Source organism: Lissotriton vulgaris, chromosome 6 (genome assembly GCF_964263255.1).
Source record: "Lissotriton vulgaris chromosome 6, aLisVul1.2, whole genome shotgun sequence".
Lineage (NCBI taxonomy): Eukaryota > Metazoa > Chordata > Amphibia > Caudata > Salamandridae > Lissotriton > Lissotriton vulgaris.
Window position 1 is genome coordinate 1,440,051,080 of NC_141694.1, and position 24,331 is coordinate 1,440,075,410.

The 24,331-nt window shown below is 46.7% G+C and overlaps 1 protein-coding gene across 2 annotated transcripts in view; it reads left to right on the forward strand.

The window, feature by feature from the left end:
- The window catches only part of LOC147708968 (protein-L-isoaspartate(D-aspartate) O-methyltransferase), a 254,816-nt gene that overhangs the window by 183,697 nt on the left and 46,788 nt on the right, over positions 1 to 24,331 (forward strand). The gene's annotated exons all lie outside the window — the stretch shown is intronic.

Here is a 24,331-nt window from a genome sequence, read left to right on the forward strand (position 1 = left end):
AGGAGGGTGAGTGAGCTTCAAGCTCTTAGTTCCAAGCCCCCGTTCCTGACCATACCTGCTGATCGGATGGTTCTAAGGACCAGGGCTGCTTTTCTTCCTAAGGTGGTGACTCCTTTCCACCTTGGTCAATCCATTACCCTCCCTACCTTTTATCCTCCCCCGCACCCTTCCAAGGAGGAGGAGAGGTTACACCGTCTGGACCCTAAGAGGGCGGTGTCTTTTTATTTGGACAGAACTAAAGACTGTCTCTTGGATGATCAACTCTTCATTGGCTTTGCTGGCTGCAAGAAGGGCAGAGCGGTCCATAAGAGGACTTTATCAAGATGGATCGTCCTCTGCATTAAGATCTGCTACTCTTTGGCCGGTAAGGAACCTCCAGAGGGTATTGGGGCTCATTCGACTAGGGCTAAGTCGTCAACCTCCGCTTTGGCTAGAGGTGTTCCTGTGGAGGACATTTGTAGAGCGGCGACTTGGTCTTCCCTCCACACTTTCGCGAAGCATTACTGCTTGGATTCCGAAGTGAGGAGGGACGGTCACTTTGCGCGCTCTGTCCTTCAGGATTTCCTGGTTTAGAAGAGTGGACACCCTCCTCCGGGAGTGGGGACTGCTGTGGGACTCTATTCACAAGGTGAGGAATCCACACGGCAGATGTATCTATCAGAAGAACAAGTTACTTACCTTCGGTAACGCTTTTTCTGGTAGATACTATATCTTCCTGTGGATTCCTCACTGACCCACCCGCCTCCCCGTTGTCCACTCTTCTATGCCAGAGTTATTGTACTGTTATGTATATTTATTTTGATGTCAAGGTATTGTTTCAATTGCTTTCCTGCATTTGCTTTGCACTGTGTGTTTTGCCTTGACTATTGTGTACTGCGTATACTTTGTATATATCTACTGTCATTGGTCCGTCCGTGTGCCTCGATGGCACGGAAAAAAGGCGGAACTGATGTCATCACGCCGGTGTGGGCCTATTATAGGTGTCGGTGACGTCAGCGGAGTCGCGAGCGGAGCCGTGTCTCTGTGACGTCCTGTCCACGTCGGCGCGAGGCTACGAAAAGAATTTCCGAATGTTGCTGACGCAAGGGGGATATTCACAAGGTGAGGAATCCACAGGCAGATATAGTATCTACCAGAAAAAGCGTTACCGAAGGTAAGTAACTTGTTCATCACTGCTAAGGATTCCCAACAAAGTACTGTCAATTACCATGCGGTTCTATCCAGATGGCATACCAAGGAACTTTTGGATATGGATGAATTCTTATTTTTGAGACGTTTAAATCCCACAATACCCACATTCTACCACCTACCTAAGGTGCACAAAAACAAGACCATGCCTCCTGGAAGGCCAATTGTGGCATCTCAAGGCAGCCTAACTGAAAATCTCTCCATCTATGTGGATTTCTTCCTGATACAATATGTGAAGACCCTGAAATCCTATATCGGGGATACCACAGACCTGTTGGATAAATTGGCTACATTGAAGTGGGAGAGGGGTACACTATGATGGTGTTGGACATAACTAGCCTGTATACATCTATTCGACACAAGGATGGTCTCCGAGCCACTAAATACTTCTTGGACAAACGGTCATTGAAGTATACACAACATAGCTCGATGGTTTTGGAGTTTGTTGAATTTTGTTTGCCCAATAAAATTTTTCTATTTCAGAAACAACTGTATAGACAGCTGTCTGGGACAGCGATGGGCACCTGCTTCGCCCCCAGCTATGCAAACTTGTTCGTTGGCTGGTGGGAGGAGCAGGTGGCCTAGGGGGAGGCCAACACAGAGTGGACTGAGCAGATTGTGGAGTGGTATTGTTTCATCGACGACTTGTTTGTCATTTGGAACGGACCACGAGAGAGGGCTAAAGAATTCATTAACAGCCTAAACAGGAATGACCTCAATCTGGAATTTTCTGGTGAAATTAGTGAGACCTCTGTTAACTATCTGGATATAAACATCTATATTGAATCAGGAGAATTAAAGGCCAGACTATATCGTAAGCCGACAGCAGGCAATTCTATATTGCAAGCGTCGAGCAGTCATCCCCTGAATCTCATAAGGAGTATCCCCTATGGGGAACTCCTTAGAATTAAACGTAATTGCACAGATGAAAAAGAGTTCCAAAGTGCAGCTAAAACCAGTTTGCAACGTTTTAAGGCACGTGGCTACGGTCACGAAATTCTGAACAATGCCCTTGAAAGAGCTAATAAACTGAAAAGAGCTAATCTTCTAAAAATCAAAGACCGGAGTACACAAGTCTCTAAAGATGGGGGGAAATTCCGCCTTATAACCACTTTTTCCAAGAATGCCAATGAATTTTAAAAGATCTTGAAAAGGAGTTTGCATATACTACAAACCGATGAGGTTCTGAACGTGGATCTCCCTTCCAATCCTTTAATACCTTTCAGGAAGGCAAGGTCATTAAAAAACGATTTGGTACATAGTTACTTGGCCGAAACTCCCAAATCAGCCTTTGGACCCCTGCAAGGATTTTTCCCGTGTGGGAAATGTAAAGCCTGCATTATTAGCAAACGAGTCCTGACCTATAAAATCCCTAAGATAGGAATCCGCGGAAAGATCAGGAGGTTCCTCACATGCACAGTGTCTACTGCTTAACTTGCCCGTGGGAAGCACGATCAATCCCATGAAAATGAGAATACTTGAGCACCTGCGGGCTATGGCAAAAGGTGATGAAGCATACCCTGTTGCACGTCATTTTGACAAGGTTCATCAACGCAATAGGGATCTGCTCAGCTACTTTGGACTTGATCATGTCCCGAGCAATCCAAGAGGGGGGGGATAGACTGCTACGGCTGCGTAGACTGGAGTCCAGATAGATCATCGATATGCACACCAAGCACCCTCTTGGTTTGAATAGCAGTGAAGAACTGGCAATACACTTGGGAGAGTAACCAGGTCATATTCTACGGTCAAAGCGATGTATATATTCTTGGTAATGCTGAGTTAGGTGTTCTATAATACACAGGGATGTGAACTTATTGGATTTACACTTGAGGGTTGCCTTGAAATGTTGAATGTATATAATTGGAAGTTGGGTTCCTCTGTGTTCTCCACTTTAATCTTACTGGTCTACCTCTTTCTTGAGTGGTTCTGATATTCTTACTCTTTCTTCTAGTGTATATAATTTTATATACGATGTATTGTTGGTCCAGTTTAGACACAGGTTTTGTGCATTTTTAGCATGCCCATTCAGGGCAGGATTTGTTTAGCTTTGATTGACTATAGCTTGTATTATTGTTATGGAGCGCTGTATGGACTATCTATATATATGTATGTATGTATGTATGTATGTATATGTATATATATATATATATATATATATATATATAGTATTGAGCCCATCTATGGGCATTATCTCTCCGTTCAATGGGATTCTATCATTTGCGTGTTTATTTTGCATGCTCTAAGATGGCGCCCCATTTGTTGTGACTCTTATGAATTCTCGAGTCCTACTTTGATTGCAATCATTGTACATGAGGATAAAACTGTGTCCAAGATGGCGCTTCGGTAAACATAGATGAAGGTTTATTACAGAAACGCGTCTGTTGATGAAGTGTCCGTTTGCTGGTGAATAATAAATAACCCAAACGACCCCCGTGAGTGCTTCTTTATTCCAGAGCCCAAAGTTATGGGATTTGGAGCGAGTATTGATTTGTGGGTGCACCCCCACAGTGGAAAGCACCCGCTTGTGAGTGCCCTGCCTTGGTGCTTTTTGGAGCGGGAATATATATATATATATAAATATATATATATATATATATTTCAAGAAAAGCGCCCAATGAGGAGAAGCCCACAGCAGGTATATTAAGCACAAACTTCTTTAATGGGGGTTGGCAGACGCATCAGATCATTCCGACAGCTTAAATCATGCTCAATGTCCGACGCGTTTCATGCGAGTTGCATTTCATCAGGGACTCGAAGCTTAAGGGACTTCTAGGCGGCATTCGTTTTTAAACACCTGTTTTACATTCAAGTCCGCCCACATGGGCGTGGCCACCTCTGTGGCATTCTGGTACTTGTGGTGTTTGTTGCTTACCCCAGTGGGCAAGTTGCTGACAACAGTCTCTTATTAAATCTTCCCCCAGTGGGTTGCAGCAAGAATCATCTCCTGCTGTCTGCACCTTAGGACCTCCAAAAAGGAGATGATTCTTGCTGCAACCCACTGGGGGAAGATTTAATAAGAGACTGTTGTCGGCAACTAGCCCACTGGGGTAAGCAACAAACACCACAAGTACAAGAATGCCACAGAGGTGGCCACGCCCATGTGGGCGGACTTGAATGTAAAACAGGTGTTTAAAAACGAATGCCGCCTAGAAGTCCCTTAAGCTTCGAGTCCCTGATGAAATGCAACTCGCATGAAACGCGTCGGACATTGAGCATGATTTAAGCTGTCGGAATGATCTGCTGCGTCTGCCAACCCCCATTAAAGAAGTTTGTGCGTAATATACCTGCTGTGGGCTTCTTCTCATTGGGCGCTTTTCTTGAAATATATATATATATATATATATATATATATATATATATATATATATATATATATATATATATATATATATTCTATATAATCTATATAATCTATATCCATCCCCCCCTACTGGCGGTCGCCAGTAGGTATATATAGTTAGAATTTTCAAAAATCCCATAGAGAAAAAATCCTATGTCTAATAACTTTGGCGTTTGTGGACGGAATTGGCGGAAATTTTCAGGAAAATGGAACATTTTGTTTCTGAGCAGCCCCTGACAATTTGGGGGGGTTTCATCAAGGGGGGGCCGAGAAAAAAGGGGGGTCCCAAAACACGTTTTTCCCATGTTAATTTCCATAGGGCGGTTGGCCTCACTTTTAGCTCGAACGGCTGAATGGATTTGCACGAAACTTGGCAAAATTGTAGGGACTGTTAGCCCGATGTGCCTTTGCTAGGTCTCAATATATGTGCTCCAGTGGATTTTGAGTAATTTAGGTTCAAAAAAAGATATATATCTGGGCGGAGCCTAACCACACATCTGATCTGATTGGCTGTCAGCACTTCATCCAAGAAGTGTTGGCAGCCATCTTGGGACTAATATACATGATAGCACCTCATTAAAAAGCATTGTAGTTAATAGAGGGTTTTAGGACTTTAGTTACATTATAAATTATTTGTTGATGGTACCATACTCGTTTTAGGAATTGTGGTGGGTTCTAAGGTGATTTTACCATGTGAAAAAACCTTCTGCTGTGATATCATGAATATTGTTTGAAAGAAAACTAATATCTCATGATTTTCCCACAGTGGTTTGGAAGGGGATCTATAAGCTAAACTGAAAGCATATTTTCTGTAAATTCACATTATCTTTCTCAGTCATGTGAAAATGAAGTCTGACATTCTCAGTAAAACATGTACATCCAACAAGGACAGAGACTGTCAGTTGATTCCTTTGTGTTCTACTGCAGCCTCCTAGAGTGTTCTAAAGAACAACTAGAGCTCTAACAGTCCTACTTATTACAAAGGTATGGCACACCTGAAGCCATCTTGATTGGAATAAAGTGGTAACTCTTAAAACATTTAATTTAAAAAGAAACAACATGAGGGGGTATATTTTGCCATAGAAAGTATGATTAGTGCTGCAGAATGAAAAATTAGGGCACATTTTGAGTGACTTCTCAAATCCTTTTCTATTTCATTAAAACATTCTGACATGCAGTCTCCCAAAATGGCCACCAGAGACAAAAGAGCCCAAATGTAGCCCAAATATCACCCAGATGTAGCCCAAGTATAGCCCAATGACAGAATGTCCCAGAGTGTTCTAAAGAACAACTAGAGCGCTAACAGTCCTACTTATTACAAAGGTATGGCACACCTGAACCCATCTTGATTGGAATAAAGTGGTAACTCTTAAAACATTTAATTTAAAAAGGAACAAAATGAGGGGGTATATTTTGCCATATGAATTATGATTAGTGCTGCAGAAAGAAAAATTAGGGCACATTTTGAGTGACTTCTCAAACCCTCTTCAATTTCATTAAAACATTCTGACATACAGTCTCCCAAGATGGCCACCAGAGACAAAAGAGCCTAAATGTAGCCCAAATATCACCCAGATGTACCCCAAGTATAGCCCAATGACAGAATGTCCCAGAGTGTTCTAAAGAACAACTAGAGCGCTAACAGTCTTACTTATGACAAAAGTATAGCACACCAGAAGCCATCTTGATTGGAATGAAGTGGTAAGTCTGAAAACACTCAATTTAAAAAGGAACAACATGAGGGGGTTAATTTTGCCATAGAAAGGATGATTAGTGCTTCAGAAAGAAAAATTTGGATCATTTTGAGTGACTTCTCAAATCCTCTTCTATTTCATTAAAAAAATTCTGACATGCAGACTGAAACCTGCACTTTGAATACCAGCAGCAGACGTCCCTGGTGAGCAGTAGCTTTACTACAGTGATCTAATGTGCAACTAGAGTGCTAACATTCAGAATTTATGGCAAATGTGTGACACATCTGAATGCCTTCTTGATGGAACCAAAGTAAACAAGCATTGAAAATGCAATAGATCTCGCCCTCGTTTAACCTCTTGGATGCTAATGACAAGGGTAACTCGTCATGCACCATTTCATTGATTTCAATGGAAATTAAATGAGGGCCAAAATATTGCCTTAGCAGTAAAGGGGTTAAGTTAAAGCCATTCTGTTTGTAATGAGGTGGCTTTTTAGCTTTGCTTTTATTAGTGTTTTTTCAACTTTCATGTAAATAACATGCATCTGTATGCATATAAGTATATGTATGCATGCATTTATGTTTGTATTTATATAGATATACAGATGATATATGTTTATATATGTGTGTATATATATATATATTCACTGAAAAAACCATAGGCTATAGACCATATATAGTTAGGAATTAGCATGTACAAAACCTTGAAAATTCACTGAAAAAACCATAGGTTATAGACCATATATAGTTAGGAATTCGCATTTACAAAACCTTATTTTACCCACACAAAACCATTGAAATTCCATATATAGTTAGTTGCACTAACTATATATCGCGCACCTGCAATCCACTGCTGATGATGTCATATTACATCATTCATGACATGGTCAGTGACATCACTGATGACATCACTGATGACATCTCAAATGACATCACTGATCACATCACTGATGATATCATTCATGTGATAATACGATGAACCTCTTCAGACTCTAATATAACCTTAGATACAATCAGTGTAAACAGACACTCACAGACTGTCACTCATCCATGGAGTTACTCACACACCTAGTCAGTCATGCAAAGAATCAATCACACCTCCATTTCCTCAACTATACAGTTATACAAACTTTACTTATTCAAACATATACTAACACATATTTACTCTCTTATACAATCCCTGATACAAGTTCACAATGATCCATACAGCCACTCACACATTCACTGGCTCTTATGCACAGTTATTTATATATGTCAACTCTCGCATGTACTGTGTTTTACATATGTACTTACTTTGACATGTAGCACTGAGATATCCATTCACTCACCAATACACTCATGCACACAGTCAACCGCCCATACAGCTGTTTCCACATGCACTTTTGAAACCATACATCTAGTGAATCAACTGCTCACACATCTATGCACAGAGTCATACACCTCCCAGCCACCCACACACACACTCAGTCTCCCATACAAATACTTGGGCAACCAATCAATAACCCATATAGTTACTCATATAGCTACTTATCAACACATGCAACAGTTTACAGAACAACAGACATAATGATGCACAAATTAAGACAGTTTAGTCACTAACCCATGCACTCAGTGAGACACATTTAATCACTCACTCATACAGTCAGTCATGCACCTACTAAATCCTTCATCCAGACACTTATACATCCACTCATTCTTCAATATGTAAGACATATTTTAACTTTACAGAAACATACAGTCACTGGATGTTGTCATCAGTGATGTCATCAGTGATGTCATTTGAGATGTCATCAGTGATGTCATCAGTGATGTCACTGACCATGTCATGAATGATGTAATATGTGACATCATCAGCAGTGGATTGCGGGTGCGCGATATATAGTTAGTGCAACTAACTATATATGGAATTTCAATGGTTTTGTGTGGGTAAAATAAGGTTTTGTAAATGCGAATTCCTAACTATATATGGTCTATAACCTATGGTTTTTTCAGTGAATTTTCAAGGTTTTGTAAATGCTAATTCCTAACTATATATGGTCTATAACCTATGGTTTTTTCAGTGAATATATATATATATATATATATATATATATATATATATATATATATGTGTGTGTGTGTGTATATATGATACGGGGCGTGGGATTTGTCACAAACGTAACAGACAGTGTGCTCTATTTTCCATAAGCAGGATCGGGCTGTAATTTCAGCTCCTCAAACAAAACGTGACTGTGTATTCTACCAAATTACTATGCTATCGAGTGACGCACTCAAAACGAGGGAAGCAACTGCTGAGGCACGATTTGAAAGCCTCTCAACTAATATTGCCAAAACCAATGCGGCAACACCAACTACAGCCAACAATGATGCTAAGACTCTGCTGAAGAGTCTGGAAAAGCTACTGAGAAGTGAACTCGCCAAATGGTGGGAGAAGAAATCCTTAGAAAAATATCGGGATGCTAATAGGGTTCCCAGGGGCTTAAGAATCCTCACAGTACCAACTTATGAAAATCCTGACCCTCAGATGCTACAGGAATGGGCAGACAACAGCTTGCAAAGCTCCATGAATATGGTGAATATTCTGATAAAATATGCTGAATCAGACCGCGACAAACTGCTAGTCGAAATTGATAAAACACTTGCACTGTTGGAGGCCACTGGTGAAACGGATTTCATCGCGAAAAGCAAAGCGGAGATTGACATCCGTACTAAAAAATTGGAAGACAGCATTATAGAGCGCAAGGTAACCAAATTTGCGAGAGATAAGAACGACTACGCCACTGGAAGGATTTTTACCTTCTCAAGGAAATATGACAATTTGAAGCGCAAAGCACTATCCAAAAGTGGTAAAATACCAAGCAACAAAACGGCAACAACCAATCAAAGCTCTGGCGTTCCAATCGATAACAGTGACACCATATCAATCAACTCCTTAACCTCAAACAGCGAAGACGAGGGTACCTCTACATCTGCAGCCCTAGACCCAGACATCAATTACACCGTAGTGGAGGAATTGGGTTTTGTAAACGAGGACCGGCGCTATTCCCTGCGCTCCCGGAATCCTCCAACCCAAGCCGGCAATCAGCCAGCCAGCGCAGGCGCTCAAGGCGCAAGCACCACAAAAAGAAATACCTCGCAGGTAAAAACAAACAAGAACTGGCGCAGATAATTGGTACTGTTGATAATACTGTCATTAACCTATCTGACACCATCCTCACTAAAGCAGAGGAACAGCTTCTGTCCCTTGGCCTCTCCTATTGCCCTCCCAACAAATTCTCCTACAATCAAACTAGGATCGATCTGTATAAATTTGTCAGAAAAATCAAACTCATCAAGTATTTCAAATTAGAGTCCAAACGTAAACAAAGTGGGGCTGTAGCTAATCCTTCTAACATGGAAACTAACCTCCAAGTCAACGACAATGCTGGTTTACAAGACCTGTACGACCTCGCATTTGAAGGCATTTCACAAACTACGCCCACTGTCAGTCAAGTGTTTAATGTCAACAAGTCAGCAACTACATCCTTCAGACCCAAGTCAACCTTCTTTCCTTTAATGCCCCGTGATGCAGTGGATATTTTCAGCGACCGTGTCATTATCGAACTAAAGGCTCTCAACAGGTCCATCATGACACAACGGAAACAACTCAAGTACAATGACCGGCAGTACAATCTACTCATAAGCAAATTACAGTCCAATAACAATGTCGTCATAAAAAGTGCTGACAAGGGGGGCAACACTGTTCTATGGAAAACCTCGGACTACATCCTGGAAGCTGAAAGACATTTGTCTGACACTACTTGCTACACCCTCTCATCTCAGTTTGCGATGGTCCAGAATCATAACCTGATACGCAAACAATTAACCTCATGGAAAAGACTGAGTCTTCTAACTAAGGATGAGTGCAACTTCCTCTCCAAGGATCATCCTGTGACCCCGCACTTGTACTTTCTTCCCAAAGTACACAAACTTGTTACCCCTACACCAGGTCGACCTATAATATCAGCTATTGGAAGTATGACGGAAAATATCTCCAAATACGTTGATTTCTTTCTCCAGCCCCATGTGGCGAATCTTCCTTCTTTCCTCAAAGATACCACTGACTTTTTGACCAAGATTGAGGATATTGTGTGGTGCAATGACTATTTGTTTTTGATTCTTGATATTGAATCCCTTTACACTTCTATAAACCATCAGCATGGTGTGAATGCATGTCAATATTTTTTAAACTCACGTGCCATTTGTTTCAGAGAACACAATTCCATGCTAATTGCTATGATCAAATTGTGCCTGACCTCCAACTATTTCCGCTTCAGGAATAACATCTACCAGCAATTACGCGGTGTGGCCATGGGCTCGTGTTTCTCTCCCAGCTACTCATGTTTGCATGTTGGTTGGTGGGAGGAGCACGAGCTCAGGGTTACACATGCTCACTGGTCGCCTTGTATCGCCCATTACTGGCGCTACATAGATGACATCTGTATCATCTGGAAGGGCACTCAAGACCAAGCCCTCTCATTTGTATCAGATTGTAACAACAATAGCCTGAACCTGAAATTTACTGCTAACCTCAGCAGCACTGAAGCTGAATTTTTGGATGTACAACTGTTCATCAGGGACAATACCCTCATGTCCAGACTGCATCGAAAAAGTACGGCGGGAAATTCTATCCTGCACGCACAAAGCTCTCATCCTGCCCATACTATCCGCAGTATCCCTTTTGGCGAATTCATTCGCATTCGCAGAGTCTGCAGTGACCCTGATTCGACTGCTACTTGCCTTGAGGAATCTAAGCAACGTTTCCTGCAAAGGGGCTACTCAAGGGCCATACTTGATCAAGCTTTGGCTAAAGCCTCATCACTGGATAGGGCCACCTTACTAAAGCCCAGAGAGCATTGTACTACCAACAGTAATGATAATCAGGATGATTCACAATGCACTGTCAGGCTCATAACTACTTTCAGCACACATGAGCGTAAGATCAGACGCATCATAGGCACTGAATGGCCTATTATTTTGACTGACCCAGTACTCGGTCCACTATTAAATGATACCCCTACCATTACCTTCCGACGTGCACCGTCCATGCGCGATGCACTCGATAGAATTGCACCTGAAAATCCTCCTAAACCTAACAAAACCACCAAAATGGGCTTTTTTAAATGCACCTCCTGCCGTGCTTGCAATTTTGCTACTAATGCTACCCATTATGTGACTGCTTTTTGTGACACTCCTATTCCCATCAAGGAATACCTCACTTGCAGATCAGAGTTTGTGGTCTACAAACTTAAGTGCACATGCAACCTAGAATACATTGGCAGCACCAAACTACCAGTGCATCAGAGAATTTTGCAGCACATAAGGGCCATTGTAAATAGCGATAGCAACTATCCGGTTGCTCGACACTTTGGGTTGGTCCACAACAAGATGCTTAAAGACCTCCAATACACGGTTCTCTGTTCAGTACCTCCACCCAGCCGTGGAGGTGACCGTGAAAAAATGCTCAGGCAGCGTGAAACCCAGTTGATTTTGTCCCTCGACACCAAAGCCCCTAATGGTCTTAACTTGACTGAAGATTTGAAAAGCTTCTTATAATGCTTCCTTCTGTCCTTAGTTAGGTGGTCTGGTCATAATTATTCTATTCCTTGCTCCAGTCTTTTCCTCTCTCTCGCTCAGTTTAGGCTCATTGTTTGACTGCTGACTCATTTGCCACATGCTATGCATGGCGTAACCTTAGAATCATGACTCTTGTTATATCTGTAACTTGAATAGGATTTGTTGCCATGTTTTCTATTATTTTCTTGTGCTGCCGCTGTCTTACTCTTTTATTGTTCTGTTACTTTCCCTCTCCTCTCACTTAACTTTTCACATCTGTGGTTGGGCTCTTTAATATATTTTATTCACTCTTTTTTTATGATTATTTTCTAGCACTTTGTATTCTCCTCCCTTACCCTTATTTGAGCTCACATGTCTCTCTCAGCTTGCTATGTTATGCCACGCTTATTTTCACTAATATGCTCTTTGATATATTTCCTTTGGTTTAATTACTCTAATGTGCAGATATTTGACTCGGGCACTATGCCGTAATTGTTTTCAGCGCGCTCTTTGACCCTTTGGTTTGCTAATTTTGTTTCCATGTAAATACTTATTTTGGCACTTTGTCGTGACTTCCCATGTTATTTTACATGCTACTCATTCGCAACCTTCTTGAACCATGCAGCGCTGTTTTACTCTTGATCTGCTTGAATACTTCCCAGATTTGCTTTCTTATCACATTGCATTGTGTTATCTTTAATATGTAATTTCCCATGTGGTACATGCTGTTTCCCATGTGTGCTTTACATGTTGGATAAATGTAGACACTGTTGCTTTATTTACTTTCCTGTTTTTTTATTTTTGGGCGTTTTTTCTCCCCAATCAAGCCCCTCCCACTTGTTGTATATATATCCCCACTTTTATGAGTGCCTTTGTGTGATCAAGCTCCCTAGTGGAGTGAAACGCGTTACCCCTTAATAAATGTTTTGAACCTGCTACTCACTCGAGTTGGATTATTGGAGAGCTTCATTTGCCTGTCTGCTGTGGCGCTGCGAGGTCTGCACCCTGCTGCTGCCTGTCATCTATTGACAGGCGGGGATTTCTTCACATATATATATATATATAAATATACTATATTTCTCTCTTACCTGTCGCGCGTTGCTGCGATCTCAGAAGAAAAAAATTCACGGCACCCGAATATGAAAACATTCAAGTTTCATTTTTTTTTTTAAACGTATTCTTTTTATTATGGAAAACATTTGAAAGTGTGGCTTGAGCAGTGCATACTCAATCTTGATTCTCGTTGCTCTCCTGTTTCGTTCGAGTGGGCTTGAGCAGTGCGTAATTAGTCGGTTTCCAATCCTGATTCTCGTTGCTCTCCTGTTTCGTTCGAGTGGGCTTGAGCAGTGCATACTTGATCGGCTTACAATCTTGATTTTCATTGCTCGTTCGTTTGAGAAGAACGTGCTTGACCAGTTTGTGTTCGAACAGCTTCTATTCTTGCTTCCCGTTGCTAGTCTGTTTCTGAAGCTTGTAATGCCTTTTTCTTTCGTGCTTTAGATGTAGATCGACAAATCGATTTCCGTTTGGGGGGCATAACTGTTATCTGAAGCATTGTTGCACAAGTTACTACTTGTGTAACGATATTTCTGTAAGAGACATTAGTTAGTGATCGATTCCTTACCTTAGAATATCCCCAGGCGTCAGACTAAATCCGCAAATTTTTGCGTAGCAATACCCATGCGCGTCGGTAGGCGTTGTCCGCGGCTCTGCGTCCGTCATCGGCATCGTTCACGCCCGAATGATGTCGTCGGAGTTCTTACACGCCGCCCATGCGCTCTGACGTCAGTTCTTCTTTTTTCCGCGCCAGCTAGTGCAGATCCGGAGAAGCTCTACCCCTAGTAATTTTTTGACGAAACTTTTTGATCATTTCTCTACTCGAGTCTTCAACTCGAACGGTGCCGGTAGGGATGCCCGGGTTCAAACCCTGCTCGAAGTGCGACCGTCTGATGGTTACCGATCCCCATCGCCGGTGCCTGACGTGTTTAGGCCTCGACCATGACGACCGCACCTGCTCCGACTGCCGGGCCCTGATGTCTAAAGCTAGGCGGGAGCGGTCCCGCAAGCGACTCGAGCTCCGGCAGTCGGCCCGCGCCGTTCCAGGTCCCGGTTCCACAGGAGTTCGAAGGACCGTCGCTGGGTCAGAGTCATCGCAGCTCCGGGAGTGGACATCGGTCGTCAGGATCCAAGACCTCAGGTAAGAGGCATGAGAGGTCGGAAAGACGTCATCGTTCCTCCGACCCACCCAGACGCTCGCACGATGCGAACCGGGGGTTCGGGTGACCCCACCCATGCGGCTCCGACTGAGTCGCAAGCGTCGCCACCTGCCCCACACCTTCGGGTCCCTGGGCACGGCGCGTCGCCGGAGATCGAGCGGTACCTCATGGCCAGGTCCCTCCCTCCTCAGTCGGGTTCCGCGGCGCCTCCGGGCTTGACGGTCCTGGCTGGAGGCCCTAGCGGGTCGGGTGCTTCGGCCCGATGCCGCCAGCGACTTCGTTCCTGGCGCCGCAGGACCTCACCGGATCCGCTTCCGGATCCGGGTCGTCGCTGGTCGACCTCACCAGCGCCGGCCCCGCGGGTGTCGCCCCCGGCGCCCACTGTGGACGCCGTCCTTAATCTTCCCTTCGGTCCGACTCTGGCGCCGTAACGGCACCGCTTCCGACGGCCTTTGGAGATTTTTATGTCCATGAGGAGGCCCCGTCTGTAAATGTAGTGTGTTTGTAAAGCGCACAGCTGCCCCAACGGGGCGTCCCGGCGCTGTATAACGCTGTGGAACCCTTCCTTGCTCTCCCTGTGAGATGCCCCTCCTGGGTACCCCCAAGGTGAAGCCAGGCATCCCAGTGTTGTAGGGGCCGTTGTGGAGATTAAGCAAGCTATTGCCCAGAGTTGCGGCGTGGGACCCATGATTAGAGTAGGGGGCAAGGCGAGAATCATCGAGTCCACGAACATTGAGCCCAAGACCCAGCCGCGTCGGGACTTGAACCCTGGTCCCGGTTCAGAGTCTGCCGCTCTAACCAGTGAGCCACTCGTCTGTTGCACCGGTTTTACAGGAGACGGGTGAGGAGGGTGACTGGGAGGGGTCTGAGGACTGGACATATGAGCTTGGGGAGGCCAGTGGTATTGACAATTCGCCAGACACTGGATTTGTCTCCTCTCCCACCGTGGCTTCGGAGGAGGGGGCTGCTTATAGTGTAGTGTTGACGAGGGCGGCCAAGGCCTCAAACCTTGAGCTCCCCGTCGCGGCCGTGAGGACTAACCTCCTCACTGAGGTACTCAAACCGCAGGCAAGCTCCAGTGAGCCTCTACTGCCGTTCAATGAGGCCTTGTGTGACGTTCTTGTGGGCACTTGGTCCAAGCCCGCCACAGGTCCGCCTGATAGAAACGTGGCCAGACGCTACCGCCCGGCCCCGGGTGACCTTTGCTTTTTGTCCACCCATCCTACCCCCCGAGAGCCTGGTTATCCAGGCCACTACTTCCCAGACCGCATTCCCGACGACTCTGCCCGATCGGGAATCCAAGAGATATGAACAATTCGGGAAGAAAGTGTTCTCGTCCCTGAGTTTGGGGCTGCAGTTTGTCAATACCGTGTGTCTCTTAGGCCGCTACACCCACACCCTGTGGGACACGGTCGCGGACGTGCTGCCACAATGTCTGGAGGAGGTCTTGGCTAAACTCGCCCAAGCCCTTGTGGAGGGCTGAGATGCAGCGCGATATTCCATCTGATGTGGGCTGGATACCACGGGCTCACTGGGCAGGGCGATGGCAACGACGGTGGCTGTTCGACGCCACGCCTGGTTGAGGTCAGCCAACTTTTCGGCCGATGTCCAGGCCACACTTCTGGACATGCCGTTCGATGGCAGTCGCCTCTTTGGCGGCAAGGCAGACCATGCGCTTGAGCGTTTTAAAGACTCAAGGGCTACGGCCAAGTCCTTGGGCCTCTCGACCACACGCCAGCAATCAGGTGCTTTTCGCTCCTTTCGTGGCCACGGGAGGGGCGCCCCCACAGGTGCTGCCAGCTACGCACTGCAAAATGTTCAACAGCGCGGTGGCGGCCGTGGAAACTGCCGTGGCGGCGGTCGGGGATAACGGCGAGGCCAGTCCACACCTCCCTCCGCAGCACCTGCCTCAAAACCTTCTGAGTTTTCAGGCCCATGTGACGCCAGTGGGGGGCAGGGTTCGCCATCACCTCTCCCACTGTTGCACTGTCACATCGGACAGGTGGGTGCTGCAGATCGTCCGATGGGGCTACTCCCTCCCCTTCGAGGCGACCCCTCCAGCCATGCCACCGCAATTCCACCGCGTGTCGGGGGATCACTTGCAACTTCTGCAAGAGGAAGTCACGGCCCTCTTGGCCAAGGGGGCCATCAAGCGCATTCCTGGGCCAGAAGTAGGGTGTGGTTGTTACTCCCACTACTTTCTGGTACCCAAGAAGGGCAAAGGGGGCCTTTGCCCTATCTTGGACCTACGGAACGTCAACGGCTTCCTCCAGAAGGAGAAGTTCAAGATGCTGACTTTGGCTCAGGTCTTAGCTGCCCTGGAGACTGGCTGGTAGCGTTGGACTTGCAGGACGCTCATTTTCACATCGCCGTCCTGCCGGCCCACCGGCGTTACCTGCGGTTCACAGTAGGCCACGAGCACTTTCAGTTTACCCTGCTCCCCTTCGGCCTTACAAGCGCCCCACGGGTGTTCACGAAGGTGATGGTGGTGGTCGCAGCTCATCTGCGCAAGTTAGGGGTGTCCGTCTTCCCCTACCTCGATGACTGGTTGTTGAAGGCGGGCTCGCCCCAGACAGTAGTCGGCCATTTCCAGACTACAGCCGACCTCCTGCACTTGCTGGGGCTCTCCATCAACGTGCCGAAGTCGCACCTGTGTCCCTCTCAGAAGCTCCTCTTCATCGGAGCGGTTCTAGACTCGGCACAGTTTCGGGTTTATCCTCCCGAACAGCGGGTTCGGGATATTCAGGCTCTGATTCCAATCTTTCAGCCTTTATCCAGAGTCTCGGTCAGATTGACGCTGCGGCTTCTGGGGCTGATAGCCTCCTGCATCCTTCTGGTGCATCACGCCCCTTGCTGGATGCGGGCTCTGCAGTGGGACCTGAAGTTTCAGAGGGCCCAGCATCAGGGCAACTTGTCCGATCATGTCTTGATCTCGGAGGGCACTGCAAGGCAGTTGCAGTGGTGGCTCACGGACCGCGATTGGGTCAGTGGCAGATCCCTCTCCGTACCCCACCGGGAGCACGTGGTTGTGACGGACGCGTCCCTCCAGGGCTGGGGAGGCCACATGGGAGAGGCGGAGATCAGAGGCCTCTGGTCTACGGCGGAGTCCCGGCTCCATATTAACCTTTTGGAGCTGCGGGCGATCCGACTAGCACTGAAGGCATTCCTCCCCTCTGTCCGGGGGAGTATAGTGCAGGTGTTCACGGACAACACCACCGCCATGTGGTACTGCAACAAATAGGGCGGGTGGGGTCATGGACCCTATGCCAGGAGGCTCTCCGCCTCTGGCAGTGGCTGGAACATCAGCGTGTGACCCTAGTGGTTCAACACGTGGCAGGTTCTCTGAATGACAGGGCGGACGAACTCAGCCGTCGGTGCGAGATGGATCACGAATGGCGTCTGAACTCGGATGTGGCGCAAGGCCTCTTTCAGCAATGGGACGAGCCTTGGTTAGATCAATTCGCCACAGAAGAGAACGCGCAATGTCATTAGTTCTGCGCGTTGGAATTTCCAAGGCGGCACTCGCTCGGAGACACTTTTCGTCGCGAGTGGAGTTGCGGTCTATTGTACACCTTTCCGCCTATACCACTTCTGCCCAGAGTGCTGAAGAAGATCAGGCGCGACCGGGTCCAGGTTATTCTTGTGGCTCCGGACTGGGCACGAAGATACTGGTATCCTGAGCTACTCAGCATGTCAGTCGATCCCCCGATTCATCTGCCTCTTCGGGAGGACCTTCTGTCGCAGCAGCAGGGGACGGTTCTGCACCCAAACCTGTCCAGTCTCCACCTACAAGCTTGGAGATTGAGCAGTTGAGGCCATTTGACTTGCCTCCCGAAGTCTCTGATGTCATTCTGGCAGCAGGCGTCCCTCCACAAAGTCGTTATACGCCTGCAGGTGGAACAGATTTGTGGCATGGTGCACAGCAAAGGCTGTGGACTCACTCTCTGCACCCCTTTCTGAGGTTCTCCTCTTTCTTCTTTCTCTTGCCCAGCAGGGCTCTGCTCTGGGCACTATCAAAGGGTACCTTTCTGCCCTTTCCGCCTTCTTACGGCTACCTGATCAGCCTTCCTTTGTTCAAGTCCCCCATTGTAAATAGGTTTTTGAAGGGCATCACACACATGTTCCCTCCTGTTCTCTTCGTGATGCCCCAGTGGGACTTAAATCTTGTACTTACTTACCTAATGTGTGTTCCCTTTGAGCCGCTCCATAACTGTCCTATCCGTCTTCTTACTTTGAAGACTGCTTTCCTTGTGGCCATCACCTCTGCCAGGAGAGTGAGTGAGCTGCAGGCTCTTTCTTCTACACCTCCTTTCCTCTCTCTCCATCCGGACAAGATTGTGTTGCGGACGAGACCCTCTTTCCTGCCCAAGGTTGTCACGGCCTTCCACATCGGGCAGTCCATTACCTTGCCCACCTTCTTTCCGCCTCCGTATCCCTCGAAAGAGGAAGAGAGGCTCCACCGTCTGGACCCAAAACGTGCGCTCTCTTATCTAGATCGCACACGCCAGTTCCCGGTGGATGACCAACTCTTTGTTGGTTACGTGGGCGCGAAGAAGGGAAAGCCGGTGCACAAGCGGACCATCTCGCGGTGGATCATCTTGTGTATCCAGGCATGTTACTCCTTGGCCAAAAAGGAGCTCCCTGTTGGATTGCGGGCTCATTCTACTCTGGCCACGGCGACTACAACTGCCCTGGGCCGAGGAGTGCCCTTGCAGGACATTTGCCAGGCAGCTACGTGGGCCTCGCTGCACACGTTTGCAAGACACTACTGCCTGGACAGAAAGTCCGGAGGGATGGCTTCTTTGGCCGTTCCGTCCTCGAGGACTTTCTGGTGTGATTATTGGTTTGCAGACCCACCACCGGGGTTGGTATTGCTGGGGTATCTATTCTAAGGTAAGGAATCTATCACTAACGTGTCTCTTTCAGATGCACAAGTTACTACTTGTGTAACGATATATCTGTAAGAGACATTAGTTAGTGATAGATTCCTTACTGACCCACCCACCCTGGTGATTTGTTGAAGGTATTCCTTCTGTATGAAAACTTTAAATTTAGTAAAAATTGTTGACCTCTGTCCGGCTAGACATGTCGCTCCAAATATAGAACTGATCTCGTCTATATTCATGGTTTCGTATATAACTTGTATGCATGGGACCGCTGTTGTTCTACAAACTCTGGTATGGCCAAACATGCCGCCCGCCTGGGGCTGGCGACACTGGCAGACCTCTACCCTGGGAACACATTCTATTCTCTCCCTGCCGCCTCTGGCCGCATGGACACTCTGCTTTTTTACCAGTTGCGGGCTATCTGTAGGGAGCTGCATCCCACGTGCCCTCAATCTCCTCCTTCGATGTCTACTCTTGACTTCATATACTCATCCCCCACTCCCCGGAAGTTGGTTACCAAACTTTATGCCCTTACGCTGGCAGCCACTTCCACCTCCACTAACAGCGCTCGTATGGCATGGAGCGAAGATCTTGGCATGGCTATCTCCCAGGCTGATTGGCTCTATTGCTGCCACCAAATGACGAAACTATCACCTAACTATCGCCTGCGTCATATACACTTTAAATATTTACTCAGGCTTTATCGGACCTCCATTCCGCTATATAAATTGGGACTCATCCCCAGCGATGGGTGCTTGCGATGTTCTGCCCCTGCCGCAGACTTCTCTCATCTCGGTTGATTATGCCCACGGGTGTCCTACTTCTGGCGGGGAGGTCTGTGCTGCCATTTCCGAGATCACCTCCATTCCGGTTCGGCCCGACCCACAGCTATCCTCCTAGGCTTTAGGTTTTGTCCGGATGTCTCCCGCCGCTTGACCACTATGCTACTTGTCCTTGCACTGCGTAGGGTATCCATATGCTGGGGTCGCAGACCTGCGCCTAAGTTCGCCCAATGGCTCGAAGATGCATCGCAATGCCAGACCCTACTATCTGAATTCTGGGACCTCATGCCTGCGAGATCTCGCCCACTCGACATAAGGGACCCCCTGATGACATACCTTCAGACTCACTCACATCTGCGCCAGACTGCCTCTCCCGCGCTCCTGCTGGCACCCCAACCGCTGCGGCCGCCAGTGCTGGTCAGTAGTCTCCTTCCCTGCCCTCAATCCCCTCCTGAAGGCCCTGCTCCTTCCCATGCAGTATTGTCACTCCATCCTACAACTATGTACTGATCAATAGTGCTTCTGTTGTTTTGTACAAGATATTGCTCATTGCCGATTGGCTTTTTGGACCCTCATTGTACTCCATAAATGATCCAATGTATACGGTGCTCTGATTCGATGCAAAAAAGTACTCTGTTCATGCAAATTTGTCAATAAAGGTTTTGAAAAGGGAAAAAAATAGTTAGTTACGCAGCGGGGTGACCTGACTTCTCTAGTGGTCAGATTTGTAAACACACTATACTCATATACTTATAAAAATCCAAGAATTAAGACACACTTCAACAGTTGAAGAGGATGGTGATGGTTGTCACAGAATTCCCCCACAAATGGACTGAAGGAGGCACAATAAGGAGTTTAACCCATCAATGGCCCTGTTGCACTCCCGAGTCACTCCTAGGTTTATCTCCTGCCTATGTCATATACTAGGACTATAATAAATAAATATAAATCCCCTGAAGACGCCTCCGCTTGTTTGACTTGCCAGCCGAAGCCATACTCTGTGATTACGCAGGCAGTACAGAGAAGATTGAAGAACCTTTCCACTCCTATTTCTGTGCCTCTGGACAAGGAGGGCAGACTCTTAGATAATATTTGCAATTGTTTTCCAATGTCAGGGCTGACGGAGCAGGAAATTCGCTGTCTCCTTTGGGGAGGTATGATCAGCAGCTCTGGGCTCGCATCGCTCCATATAAAGATCAGCTTCCAGAAGAGGCGAAAACTGAAACAAAAAAGATCATGCAAGAGTGGGAGAGGAGGGAGGCCTTTGTCCTATCCTAGACCTGCACTCTCTTTCCTTCCTCAAGAAGAATTTCAAAATGCTTATTTTACCTCAGGTCCTGTCTTCCCTGCACCCAGGAGACTGGATGGTAGCATTGGACTTGCAGGGTGCCTGTTTCGTATTCCTGTCCTGCCTGCCCACAGGCGTTCCCTGTAGTTCACGGTGGGCCAAACCCACTTTGTTTTCTGTGCTTCCCTTTGGCCTCACCAGCGCACTTCAGGTGTTCTGCAAGGTGATGGGCATGGTTGCAGCTCATCTGCGGAGATCGGGTGCCAGTATTCCCCCATCTCGACTAAAGGCAGGCTCGCTCCAGGCTGTCGTCGCCCACCTGCAGACTACAGAAGACCTCTTGCGTTTGCTGGGGTTCTCTATCCTTTATAAATAAATAAATAAAATAAATGTGCCGAAGTCACATTTGACTCCCTCTAAGATGCTCCCTTTCATCGGAGCAGTTCTGGACACGGTGCGGTTTCGGGCCTACCCTTCCAAATGGCAAGTCCAGAATATTCAGGCTATGATACAGATGTTTCAGCCTTTATCCTGGATTTTGGTGAGATTGACTGAGGCTGTTGGGACTCAGGTCCTCCTGCATCCTGCTGGTGACACATGCCCGCTGGCATATGACGGCTCTGCAGTGGGACCTAAAGTTCTAGTGGGTGCAACATCAGTGAAATCTCTCAGACATGGTCCATATCTCGAAGGGAACTGTGAAAAATCTGCAGTGGTGGCTAACAAACTGCGGTTTGATCAGCGGCAGACTCCTCTCCCTTCCTCCAACCAGATCTGACAGTATTGACAGATGCGTCACTTCTGGGCTCTAGGTTAGAAACACTTTTTGTCTTCAGTGGAGCTCATGCCTCCTTTCCGCCCAAACCACTCCTACCTAGAGTTCTCAACAAGGTCAGGAACAACCTGGCCCAAGTTATTCTTGTGGCTTCGTACTTGGCATGGCGATCTTCTGTGACAGCAGCCGGGGAGGGTTCTCCACCCTCACCTGTCCATGCTCCTCTTTCTTGTGTAGAGATTGAGCAGCGACCGCTGATGGCTTCCAACCTCCCACCCGAAGTCTTTGACTTCATCTTAGCAACCAGGCATCCCTCCATGACACTTTACCCCTGTTGTTGGGCATCATTTGTGGCATGGTGCACAGAAAGATAGTTGATCCCCTTTTTGTCCCCTTTTTTCAGGTTCTCCTGTTCATCCTTTCCCTTGCCCAGCATGGCTCTTCTCTGGGCACTCTGAAGAACTTTCTCTCGGCCACGTCAACTTTTCTGTGGCTGTCTAATCAGCCATCCCACTTCTAATCCCCCTATTGTACATAGGTTTCTGAAAAGTTTACAACATTTGCTTCCACCTTCTCCATTTGTTATGCCTCCGTCTCATCCTCACTTTCCTTGTGTTCATTCTTTTGAGCCTCTGCACAATTGTCCCCTCGGCTCCTTACCACTAAGACTGCCTTCCTGAATGGGATCTGTTGACTGGGCGTGAGTGTTTGATTGGTTCAGATGCTCCGTCCATCACCTCTCCCTTTTGTACTGCTGTGTTCGCCATAAGTTGGCAGGGTATGCTCAGACGCGAGTCCCTTGCTCACTTTGTCACTGGATTCAAGCAAGCCTGGCTGAAGACTGCTGTAATGCCAGAAACCAGTCCTAGGAAGCTTGTTTCCGGTCCAGGGAAGGCATGGCTTGGCAGTTCGTGCTGGACTGTTCCCATGAGGCACAGGGTCAGACTGATTTGCATATGGACATGTCTGAACTGGGGTGGGAGAGTGGGCTAAAGAACAGCGATGGATTAAACCCAGATCTGTTGACTGGGTGTGAGTGTTTGATTGGTTCAGATGCTCCGTCCATCACCACCCCCTTTTGTACCGCTTCCTGGTTGGGATAGCATCTGCCCATAGTGTCCGTGAGCTTCAGGCTTTGTCATCCAACCTCAACATTTATGCTGAGAAACTTTTGCTCTGCACAGGAGCCTCCTTTCTTGTTAAAGTGGTAACTTAATTTAAGTCAATACATTACGTTATTAATTTTTACGCTCCTCTACATCACTCCAAAGGTGAGCAGCAACTCCACCATCTGGACCCAAAAAGGGCTTGGTCGTTCTACCTTGACCACACATAAGAGTTCTGGGTGGACGACCAATTCTTCATGTCGGAGCGAAGAAGGGACAGGCTGTGGCTGCTACTCATTGGCTGAAAAGCAACACCCCTGAAGGTTTACGTACTCATTCCACCAGAGTTAAATCTGCACCAATTGCGTTACCTTACCGAACCACCTTGCTCTGCGAACGGATTTCTAGGGACAGGGTTTTTCCCATTTCAGGTCCCTAGTTTTCTACACCAGTGGTCATGTCATATAGCTAATTCTTTTCTATATACTGTGTTAAGTTAGCATGAGCTTATTAAATGTTTAAACGCCATTTTACCTTTCTGCCTCATTTTGCACACGACACATAATTGTTGTTTTAGCTTTCAACCCAGAAGAGCTTCTTGATTTACTTTAGAAATAATATGTTATTGCTCTGATATCAGTTTGCTCGGTACACTGTCTGCACAGTGAGTGCTGAAGGCTGCAAGGATAACTTGACACAATGTTGTTTGTGAGGTCTGATCTTCGCACCTCCATAGACATAACACACATGCTGCTGCCAAAATCTGGCTCTAGGCGGGTTTTATATTGTTGTGCTGAACACACACGTAACACACTTGATGGTGCTTTGCATGCAGAGAGCTGGTAGAAGATGATGTGATCCTCTGCCACTGAGATTCTGAGGTGTGGGCCCGCCCTGCTAAAACCCAAATGAGACCTTCATAAAAATAAAATACTATGCTAAATAGGGAGGGTGTGAATTAGGTGTTGTTAATTCCTATTTATTTCAGCATCTTAGTATGCTGTCACCATTCGCCTTTTATGGACTAATAACTATGCTGATAACTTTGTTGCTTATAATATGTTTGCTAGTATTGTACAAGATACTGCGTTTGAGAACCATGCATTAGTAAATAAATATTTCAAACATGCACGTGTCCTCATTTACTCCATGTTGTGGTTTGCAATGATTATATAACGAAAGAGTGTTCATGTGTTCCACAATACCGGAGGTAATCTAAGTTCATGTTCTGGTCTGTCTAAGCATTGGGAGTTTGTTATGACCAATGAGACACTGTAGATTGCTAGCTATTTAGGTAAGGGGATTTTGGGTACTGAGTTGAGTTTTGGGGCATCCTAATTCACCGAGGTTCCAGGTCTCTATGCACAGTTCGGTAGGAGAACGGAATTCCCGCTACAGTAAGTGTTCTTTAGGTCTCCACGCTTCTGGCGTGTACAATTGCAAAAAGTAACTCAGGTCA